This window comes from Rattus norvegicus, chromosome 5 (assembly GCF_021556685.1).
Source record: "Rattus norvegicus strain SHRSP/BbbUtx chromosome 5, alternate assembly SHRSP_T2T, whole genome shotgun sequence".
In the NCBI taxonomy this organism is placed as follows: domain Eukaryota; kingdom Metazoa; phylum Chordata; class Mammalia; order Rodentia; family Muridae; genus Rattus; species Rattus norvegicus.
Genome location: NC_141538.1, coordinates 150,700,148 through 150,711,663, shown reverse-complemented (window position 1 = coordinate 150,711,663; position 11,516 = coordinate 150,700,148).

The window sequence follows — 11,516 nt, the reverse complement described above, 5'->3', positions numbered from 1 at the left end:
TTTGCCTCATGTTTGTGAGGTTCCAGACTCGATCCTAGGGACCACAAAACAAAGTTTACCATTGCTCAGGTGGCAGACTCTGCCATCCGTTTGGCATGTCTGGCACTGTGAGCTGAGAAATGGCAATGTTGTTTTCTGACTGAAGTGTCCCTGAGCTGGGTAGTGAGAGGCTACCTTGAAACTGCAACCAATTGACGTGGAATAATATCGATGAGGCCATGGAGCCAGGGTCCCCGTGGGACTTGTTTGACGAGGCTTTGGAAGGCTGCCTTCCTGTTTTTTCCCCACTCATGGACATCCTGTGATCAGGGTGAGGGTGGAGTAAGAGGTGTTGGCCACCTGAGGGGTCACCCCTCAACACATCATTATGCTTTTTGTCTAGAGCTGAGGAGTCAGGACTATCAGAAAGAATTAAAAATAGGGGGAGGAAGGAAAAAAGATAGCTCAGGGTTAAGAGCACTTGCTGCCCTTGCAGAGAACCTGAGTTTAGTTCATAGCATCAATACAACTGTCCATCACATCAGTTCTAGCAGACTGACACCCTCCTTTGTCCTATATGGCACCTGCATACACATGCCTATACACACAGACACATATAAGTAAAAATAGAATAATCAAGAAAGTTCCATATGGCTGGACATGGTAGCACATACCTTTAATCCCTGTACTTGAGGAGACAGGCAAAAAGGAGTTCGAGGCCAGCTTGGTCTTCAGTGGGAATTCCAGGACAGTCAGGCCTACACAAAGAAAACCTGTCTCAAAGAAAATCAACCAAACAAAACCCCTGTCTCAAAATAAGTCCGGAGTGCTACCACAGGATACCTACGCTTCTCTGCACATCCCAACGCAAACGCATGTACAAGATAGAAACTTTAAAAATACACAGAAGATGGGGTTGGGGATTTAGCTCAGTGGTAGAGCGCTTGTCTAGCAAACGCAAGGCCCTGGGTTCGGTCCTCAGCTCCAAAAAAAAAGAAAAGAAAAAAAAAAAAAAACACACACACACACACACACACAGAAGAAAAGAATTAGATGCATTCCGAGTTGTTCCTGTTCATCTAAAGGTGTCGACCTTGATCAAGCTATAAGTACCAGGAAGTAGAAGGCGCAGCAGGAAAACCACATAGTGACTAAGCTAAGATCTCTCAGCCGGGGTTGGGGATTTAGCTCAGTGGTAGAGCGCTTGCCTAGGAAGCGCAAGGCCCTGGGTTCGGTCCCCAGCTCCGAAAAAAAGAACAAAAAAAAAAAAAAAAAAAAAAAAAGATCTCTCAGCCGTCTTCCCATTTACCCTGAACGCTGCTGTCATACACTGACATGTACGTGTCCTATGTGCTGCCTTCCCATGAGGGACCTGTGAACCTTTACCTCTGAGGTAGCTGTGCAGGCTGGCCTCAAACTTTCCACAGTACTCCTGCTTCTGCCACTTGGGTGCTGGCTCATAGGTATGTGGTGACCATGCAATGCATTCTTCCAGAGTTGTTTGTATCATTGTCTTGCTTTTGTTCCCAGAGTGGCTGATTGTTTTTTTCTAATTATTTTGTGTGTGTGTTGGGGGGGGTGGGGGTCAGGACAATTTGGAGCAGTCTGTGCTCTCCACCATTCAGGACCTGAGGTTCACACTTGAAACAGGTTTAGAAACAGGCATCTTCGCACACAGACATTTCACCAGCTCTCAATCTGCAACTTTTTCCTTTCTTTTTGAGCCCAGGGATCTCATGATGTAGCCCTGGTTGTCCTAGAATTCTCCATGTACACCAGGCTGGCCTCGAACTCACAAAGCTCCATCTGTCTTTGACCCCTAGTGCTGGGATTAAAGATGTGTACCACCAATGTCGGACCTTCAGTTTGATTTTAAAAAAAAAAAAAAAGCATACATTAATCAATTAGCACACAGACCTAAAAACTTTCAAAGTCTCAGCTCCAGTTTGTCTGCAATAAATTTGTTTTAAAACCACTGCAGCCGGGGGTTGGGGATTTAGCTCAGTGGTAGAGCGCTTGCCTAGCAAGCTCAAGGCCCTGGGTTCGGTCCCCAGCTCCGGAAAAAAAGAAAAAGGAAAAAAACAAACAAACAAACAAAAAAAAAAAAAACCCAAAAAACACTGCAGCCATCACTTGAGGATCTGGGCACAAGCAACCTGCTTGGAGTTTGTGAAAGACAGCTAGGACTAATTTTTTTTTCCTTTTTTCTCTTTATTTTTAGTTTAGTTTATTTGAGAAGAAGGTAGTGTTGTCATTAGCCCATGGAGGCCTTGAACTCCTGGCCACTTAAACTCTTGACTGTTCTTTTCTCCAGTACTGCAATCAATACCACTAGGTCGACAAGCGGCATAGCCTAGTGCCGTCATTACCTCTTTGTTCGCCTTTATAATTTTTGTAACCGTTTTGCTGTTGTAATTGTTTGCCTGCTGCAACATTTTATCCTTCGGCTGATCCGCAGTAGAAGAAGGAGCAGAGAAAAATCTCCTGCCCCCTTTCAGAGAGTCCACAGAGCCCTAGGGCAGGCAGATAAGGACTGAGACTGCTGAACCAATTCACACCTTAGAATTCCCCTGAAGGCCCAGTGGTCGGAGGCAGAACTGGAGAAGTTACATCTTTAACACCTTTTCTGGTGTCCCATCACCAGAGGCTGAGAGCCATTATGTACCAAGCCCCTGAGATCCAGGAGTAAATCCTGGAACAAAGTTGCCACTCCCTTAGGATTTGCCAGCAAGTGGAGGCGGATGTAGGATTGTTACTCGGCTAATGATTCAACATTGCAATGGTGATGGCACCACAAAGGAGAAACGGGAGTTCCTCCAAAGCTATTTCCAATGCTGGAGCAGAAACTTCTCTTCCGAGGAAATAAGACCATTCGAAGCAGCTACAGCACATTGGAGAGCACTTCCCCACCCACTGAAGTACCTTCTTGGAAGCCGAGGTCTCCACAGACCAGTTGAAGAACTTCTCTACATTCCTCTAGCTTTCAACACAGACTGTGCTACCCGCTCCTTTCCTCCCTCCCCACTCCATTAAGAGCGTCAGTTCCTGAATGTTTTAGCTTAGTCCCTCTCTTGGAACTGCACTGGGGTGAAGAGAATATCTTGACTTATGGTTTTGGCCTCTCTAGGTGATGGAAGTGGGCTTCCAACAAGTACTTGATGGGAGAGGAATATTTTGGGGTCTGCTGGGGATGGTGGTACACACCTATAATTCCAGGTTGCAGGAAGCTGAGGCAAGGGGATCTTGAATCTGAGGCTAGCCTTAGTTACAGATGTTAACAGCTAGCCTAGGCTACCGAGAAAGACCTCGTTTCCTTGTTCTTGTTTTGAAACAGGATCTTGTAACCTCAGGCAGGTCTTCAACCCCTTACGTAAGAGAGACTGCATCTGCCCCTGGAGTGCTGAGTTGGGATAATGTTACTGTGCACTGTGTAAAGATTTTTGCCTATTTGGTGCTGGCAGACAGTTGAGTGCAGACCAGACTTTGGTATTTTTATTGGATCATCTCCTGCCTGGGTATTTTGTAAACACTCTCACCTTCTGATTGGTTTAACAAAAAGTCGATGGCCTGTAGCAAAGGAGGAGAAAATGCTCTCACTTTCAGCAGAGGTAGGAGCTGGTGGGCCAAGAAAGTACCTTTTACAGTGCTGCGGTTTCAGGACTGTGCCAACATCCCAGCTTCCTGTGGTGCTAAGGATTGAGGCTCTAGGCAATGCTATCCATTGAGCTATAGCCCGGACCCCAAGGTCTTGTCCCTGAAAAAGTCTCTGGGAAGTCTGTCCTTTTCGCCTCTCTTTTCAAACAACTTGGAAGGATCACCTCAACTCCGGCAGTAGCTTTGGATCTGGTAAGAGCTACGTTGCAGCCAAACTTCTCGCCAGCAGGGCCAGCCCTGCTTCTCCTTCCCAAGATACCATTCACAAACAAAGCCGTATGCAAATTTCCACCTCAGGGACACATATCCCTCTCCATGGAGAAAAGCTCCTTACAACTGTGTAAGGACCTGCTTGAGGTCTCATGGATGGAGTGCCACAGCCCTACAGTCTCCTGCCTTGATTTCCCCTTTGCTTTTAATTTTTTTTTTTACATTTTTTTTAAAGATTTATTTTATTTACTATATAAGTACACTGTAGCTGTCTTCAGATACACCAGAAGAGGACATCAGATCTCTTTACAGATGGTTGTGAGCCACCATGTGGTTGCTGGGAATTGAACTCATGACCTCTGGAAGAGCAGTCGGGTGCTCTTAACCGCTGAGCCATCTCTCCAGCCCTAATTTTTTTTTTAACTTAGGAATTTCTTTCTTTCTTTTTTTTTTTTTTGGAGCTGGGGACCGAACCCAGGGCCTTGTGCTTGCTAGGCAAGCACTCTACCACTGAGCTAAATCCCCAATCCCAAACTTATGCATTTTTAAAAAATTGTTTTAAGTCATTTTGCAGGGCAATGGTGGTGCATGCCTTTAATCCCAGTACTCAGGAGGCAGAGGCAGGCGAATTTCTGTGAATTTGACACCAGTCTCATCTACAAAGCTAATTCAAGTACAGCCAAAACTACACACACAGAGAAACCCAAAATTGTTTTAAGGGGCTAAAGAAAAGGCTCAGTGGAGAAGAGAACTTGCTACTTTCATAAGGACTTGGACTCCCTCCCACAGCCTACCTGGAGGCTCCCAACTCCAGCTGCAGGAAATCTGGTGCCTTCTTCTGGCCTCCTTTGGGTACCAGGCATGCATCTGGTACACAAATACACACAAATTCAGACATACATGCACTAAAAATAAAAAGTAAAATTGTTTTTTTTTTAAAGCATTATATGCACAATCACACACACAACACGAGCACGTGCATTTGCACGCACGCTCAGGTCAGAGGACAACTTGAGAGAGTTGGTTCTCTCCTTTTACTCTGTGGAACCCCAGAATGATACAAAACTCCTCAGGCTTATTGGCAAGCGCCTTTACCCTCAGAGTCATCTTGCCGGGCCTCCGGATGCCTCCCCTCGCCCCCTTTCTTTTTTCCGAGTCAGGGTTTCATGTAGCCCATGCTGATCTGAAATTTACTATGTAGCTGAGGTTGGCTTTGAACTCCTGAACCTCTTCCCCCTACCTCCCAAGTATTGGGATTACAGTCTCCCCTGCCTTAATTTATCTTGTCCTGAGGTTAGTGGCAGAAGGTGTGTTAGCCAGATTAGGTTTCTGTTCCCATGGCTAGAGAGACCTTGGGTAAGTTACTTCCTCTCTCTGGGGAAAAGCTAATATACAGTGACAGAGAGTTCTAGCTTCTCTTAAGTATGCCTCTGGTCCTGAAAAACAAACAAAAAACAAACAAACAATCAAAAAAGAAACCCCAAAACATATCTTACTGATCTTAGCAGCAGAAACTCTTTCCTTCCTAGATCCAAACCATCTCTGTCCCTGTCACTTCGGGATCAGCAGGGATAGCCTGAGCTTCTGTTGCATTTCTGAATCAAAACCCGTCTGTCCACAAATTTTGTTGGCATGGTGGCACTGGGGGAAGGAAGGCAGATCATGAATTTGAGTGTGACCTGGGGGACTTGGGCCACCCTCATCTCCCGTCTCTGACAAAAACTAGCGTTGGGGGTGCTGGGATGGAGCTCATTTGGCATGGTGCCTCCTAGGCATACGAGGAGCTCGCTCTGGCTTCTGTCCCCAGCACTGCCTGAAACGGACCAAGTGGAAGCAGGAGGATCAGAAAAGTTGGAGCTGGAGAGATGGCTCAGTGGTTAAGAGCACTGACTGCTCTTCCAGAGGTCCTGAGTTCAAATCCCAGCAACCACATGGTGGCCCAGAACCATCTGTAATGAGATCTGATGCCCTTTTCTGGTCTGAAGACAGCTACTATGTACTCATATACACAAAGTAAATCTTTTTTTTAAAAAAGGAAGATACTAGACAGAAATGCAACTACATGGTGAGTTCAAGGATAGCCCCAAATCCATGAGGCCTTGTTTTTAAAAATAACAACAACAACACCTTTTCTTTGTTTTTGCCTCCTTGAGTGCTTACTGTTGGCCGGACAGCTTGAAGTGCTTAGAGCAAACATGAGTGGGACAAACCACAGCATCCTCATGGGGCCATGAAGTCTGTAAGAGAAAGGTGAATTTCGTGTCAATACTCAGGATGAGTCCTGGGAAGAATCAGAAGTCCAAGGAGTCTCAAGTATGCACAGCCGATCCTGAACTCGTAGGGTACAGCTGGCCTCAGAGTGGAAGCGGGAAAAGAGCAGGCAAAGGAGCTGACAGAGAAGGTTTTGTGGTTTTGAGACAGGGTCTCATGAGAGCCTCCTGTCTCTGCTTTCCAAGTGCTGTGACCACACCCAGCCTAAGAGAGCCAGAGAAGAAAGCCAGCTTCGAAAGGACAGGAAAAGAGAAACATGAGGAAATCCAAGGCTAGAAAAGGCCTGGGCAAGTCTCACACAAGTCTGGACTTTGGCCTGGGGCTATAGTTTAGGGGCCGTGTGCCTTGGCCAGCATGTATTAGGGCCTGTTTTTTTTTTTTTTTTTTTGGTTCTTTTTTTCCGAGCTGGGGACCAAACCCAGGGCCTTGCACTTCCTAGGTAAGCACTCTACCACTGAGCTAAATCCCCAGCCCCTTTTTTTTTTTTTTTAACCCAACAGTGTAAATCTTTGTTCTGTGAGTGCAGGGATGTCTTGAGATGGGATTTGCAGTTTATTGCAAAGTAGATGCTATAGGAGAAGAGGGAGTGGATTAGAAAGGCTTGGTGTTCAGGGCTCTCTACTTCACAGGCACGGTCTGCTTCTCAGCCTAAGTAGCATCTCTCTAAATGGAGTCTGTTATGAGCAGTTATTTAGTTGTTTAGAATCGTATGTAGCTTAGGCTGGCCTCGAACTTATGATCCTCTTGTCTCAGCCTTGCGAATTCTGGAATTACAGGGGGGAGTCACCATAGCTGGTTTCGTTTGCTTCAGAATGTAGATGGTTTAATGAGCCACAGTTTAAAAGCCTCTCTTACCTTCAAGGCAGTGGTGGTGCGTGCTTTTAATCCCAGCACTCAGAAGGCAGAAGAAGCAGGCGAATCTCTATGAGTTTGAAACAGTCGGTGAGTTCTAGGACAGCCAGGGCTACCCAGAGAAATCCTGTCTCAAAAACAAACAAACTCACCAACCAACAAACAACAAAATAATACCAAACAAAACAAAACACCTCTCATCTACAAAGGTTTTCTGTCTACCTGGACATAGTAGCCCAAGCCCACAATTCCATCACTTGGGAGGCTGAATCAGGATGATTGACAGCCTAGACCATAGAAATAGACCCTGATTCAAAGAAAAGCATACACAGAATTAGACATGGTAAAACTAGCCTCTCATTCCAGCACTCAGGAGGTGTATACCTTAAATCCCAGCATTTGGGAGCCAGTGGGAGGAGACCATAAAGTTGGGGGTAAACCTAATGCATAGGGTGAGTTCAAGACCGATTGATTGATTGATTGGATTGGATGGATTGGATTGATTGGTTGATTGATTGATTGATATGAAGAAACTTCAGGCTGGGTATTAGCCTAGTTGGTGGGGTACTTGCCTGGCATGCACAAAACCCTGGATTTGATCCTCACATAAACTGGGAAAGAGGATGAATGTTGATAGCCCCAGCATTTGACATGCAAGCAGGATCGGGAGAGTTAGAGGTTATCCTTGCCTATGTTCTGAGTTTGAGACTAGCCTGTGCTGCATGAAATCCTGTCTCAAAAACAAAAAAAAAGGATTTTCTCTGGTTCCCATTCCTTCCTAGAACACATTCAATCCTTGCAAAAATCCTTTCACTTCCAAGCCTTTATTTTATTTTTTTAATCTAAGTTTAACTGTGTGCCTATCTCATTTTCCTGTTTTCTAGAGAGGCAGGGATTTTTGTTTGGTCTGCTCTGTTTTATTCTTCTAGCAGGGGCTGAGCAAGTATGTGTGGAGTGCTGTCTGGTTGTAACAGAATGTCTGGTCTAGTGCAACAAATCCCAGTTTCAGGCTATGGGGGTAGCTCACTGAGTAAAGGCCCTTGTTGTCAAACCTGACAAATTAGATCATTAAATCAAATCCCTGGGACCCACATGGTGGACGTTGTCCTCTTACCTACACATGCACACACACACACACACACACACACACACACACACACACACACACACACACATCCACAAAATGAATAAATAAAATGAAATTTTTTTCTTTTTTTTTTTTTTTTTTTTTTGGAGCTGGGGACCGAACCCAGGGCCTTGCGCTTGCTAGGCAAGGGCTCTACCACTGAGCTAAATCCCCAACCCCTAAAATGAAATTTTTAAAAAGACTTTTTAAAAATCACAGGATCTGAGACGGCGGCCTTGGCTCCTTCCAGTCCTCTCTCCCTGCCTGGCTAGCTGTTCGCCTGTGGCCAGATCTCAGAGAATCAAGCTCAGTTTAGTGGTGGGGAAAGAGTTTGGACTTTGGAACGAGATCAAGGAGCCTCGCAGCTGAGTGCGAGTCCATCTGGAATGAGGCAGAGTATAAACAAACAGAACTAAGTGCTCAGATGACCATTAATAACGTGTTTAAGTTTTTTTCTTCTATGAACTGATAACGTGATCATCAGCGTCAAAAAGTTATAATAGCTGGAGTGGGGCACACCTTTAACCTCAGCACGAAGAGCCCAGTGGCAGGGGAATCTCTGTGAGTTTGAGGCTAGCATGGTCTATATGGAAAATTTCAAGACAGCAAGGGCTATAGTATCTTTGTCTGTCTGTCTGTCTATATCTATATCTATCTATATCTATATATACATCTATCTATAAAGATGTTATTAGGTCCAATGAGATGGTTCAGCATGAAAAGACACTTGCCATCAAGCCTGACAACCTGAGGCTGCTACTCAGTGTCTACACAGTGAAAGGCAAGAACTGTCTTCTCCAGGTTACCTTCTGATCACTATGCAGGTGTTCTGGTGTGCACACATTCTCTCTGTCTCTCTGTTTCTCTCTCTGTCTCTCTCTCTGTCTCTGTCTCTGTCTGTCTCTCTGTCTCTGTCTCTGTCTCTCTCTCACACACACACACATACATACACACACTAATAATAAAAAATTGTAAATTAAGGGGGGGAAAAACCCTGTAATTCTCATTTATGGAGAACATTTAACAAGGTCTGGCGACATTTTTGTTTGTCCCAACTGGTGGGCCTCCTGACTTTCATGGTGTCAAAACCAGGGGTACTGCTAAGCATGCTACATCATACAGGACATACCCCATAACAAATTCTTATCCAGTCCAAGAGGTCGATGGTCCCAAGGCTGGAAAATTCTGAATGAAATAACATTAACACAGGATGCTTTCAATACAGTACCTGATAAGTCTCAAGCAAATCCTGTACTTTAGTGTGTGTGTATGGTACATACATGTATAGATATTTCTTTCTCTCTGTCTCTCTCTGTCTCTCTCTGTCTCTCTGTCTCTCTCTGTCTCTGTCTCTCTCTCTCTCTCTCTCTCTCTCTCTCTGTGTGTGTGTGTGTGTGTGTGTGTGTGTGCACGTCAGTGTGGGTAGCCTCAGGAGAGCCATTGGATCTGAAGTTTCAGGTTTTAGAGAGCCCCTCTCCCTGTATCATGGGTGTTGGGAATTGAACTCAGGTCCTCTGGGAGCGAGGTGATTGCTCTTGACCTCTGAACCATCTTTCAGGCCCTATCCTATTTTGGGGGGGGGGGGGGGAACAGGGTCTCTCACTGAATCTGGGGCTCACAAATTAAGCCAGGCCAGGAAGCAAGGGAGTCCCAAGGCTCTCCAGACTTTGTTCTCTTAGCGCTAAAATAACTTTGACCCGGGTGCAAGCGATCTTTCTCTGGGCCACCTTCCCAGCTCCCTTTCAGTGGGAACTACGTCTAGAGCAGGAACATGGATAGGTTCATTGAGTCTGCACCTCCACGGCTCTTTCCCCAGACATCTTGCAGACAGTGTGATGGAGTGACGAGGTTCACATCAAAAAAGTGGTTTTAGCACCAAAAAAGCCTTGGAAAGCAAAGGGTGAGGAATATGTTCAGAACAGGAGTGCAGCCTTGGACTTTGGACACCTGGGACTGTGGGGGAGGGACGGGCAAGGCTAACACTTTCCCAACCTGGAGGCAGCTCTCTTGGCACCAGTTCCAGTGGTTGTCTGGGTCAGCACAAAGACCTCTGGGCAGCGTCAGATTGTCAGATCCAGGAGTTCCAGCCTATGGGTCCCTAACCCACCCTCCACCTCCAGCTCCCCACTTGAGAGGAACGCTCAGAAGATGAGGTCTAGCTCAGCGAGAAGTTAAGGGAGACCCTCCAAAAATGCTTTGTGTCGCATGGTCTGCTGAAGTCTCCTGGATGAACCGGAGAAGGCCTAAGCAATCCAGGGCAAAGGGCAGACAAATCGGAAACGGATTCAATTCTACTGAGAAAAGCATTTAGCAACACTCGCTGCTTCCCCTCCTGTGTGCCAGGCACTGTTTCCTACTGAGAATGACGTTGGGAACCGTCCTTACCAACCTTTACCTAGACAATGTTTGAACTCCAGCTCTGTCAACAGGAGCGTTTGTCCAAGGCAAGGCAGGCCTGGTATATACATGCCTAAAAATTAGGTCAGGCATGATGGCACCGGCCTTTAATCCCACTACTTGGGAGAAAGAGGCAGGAGGAACTCTGTGAGTTTTGTTTTTTTTTTTCCTTTTTCTATTTTTCGGAGCTGGGGGCCTAACCCAGGGCCTTGCGCTTCCTAGGCAAGCGCTCTACCACTGAGCTAAATCCCCAACCCCAAACTCTGTGAGTTTGATGCCAGTGTGATGGCCTACTTAGTGAGTTCCAGGCCAAGCAGAGCTACATAGTGAAATGTTACCAGAAATAAATAAATAAATTTATATTATTTATGTGTCTTAGTCTGCGCGCGCACACACACACATGCACACACACACACACACACACATACACACACACAAAACAAAAACAAACAGGGACAGAGGCATCATCAACACTATTTCTTTTTTTTTTAAGATTTATTTATTTATTATATATGAGTACACTGTAGCTGTCTTCGGACACACCAGAAGAGGGCATCAGATCCCATTACAGATGGTTGTGAGCCACCATGTGGTTGCTGGGAACTGAACTCAGGACCTCTGGAAGGGCGGTCAGTGCTCTTAACCACTGAACCATCTCTCCAGCCCCACCCCTATTTCATAAAAGAATAAACTGGATGAAATATAGCTCGGTGGTGGAGCATTTGCATAGATACCACAGCACATGGGAGAGCCTGCATCAAATTAAATTCCCAGCACACACTGTGGTGGTTTGAATATGTTTGGCCCAGGGAAGTGAGTGGCACTATTAGGAGGTGTGGTCTTGCTGGAGGAAGTGTGTCACTGGGAGGGCGGGCTTTGAGACCCTCTTCCTAGCTTCCAGTCTTCTCCTGTTTGCCTTCAAATGTAGAACTCTTAGCTCCTGTAGTGCCATGCCTACCCGGACACTTCATGCTTCCTGCCATGATGATAATGAACTGAACTTCTTCTTTTTTTTTTTTTTTTTTTT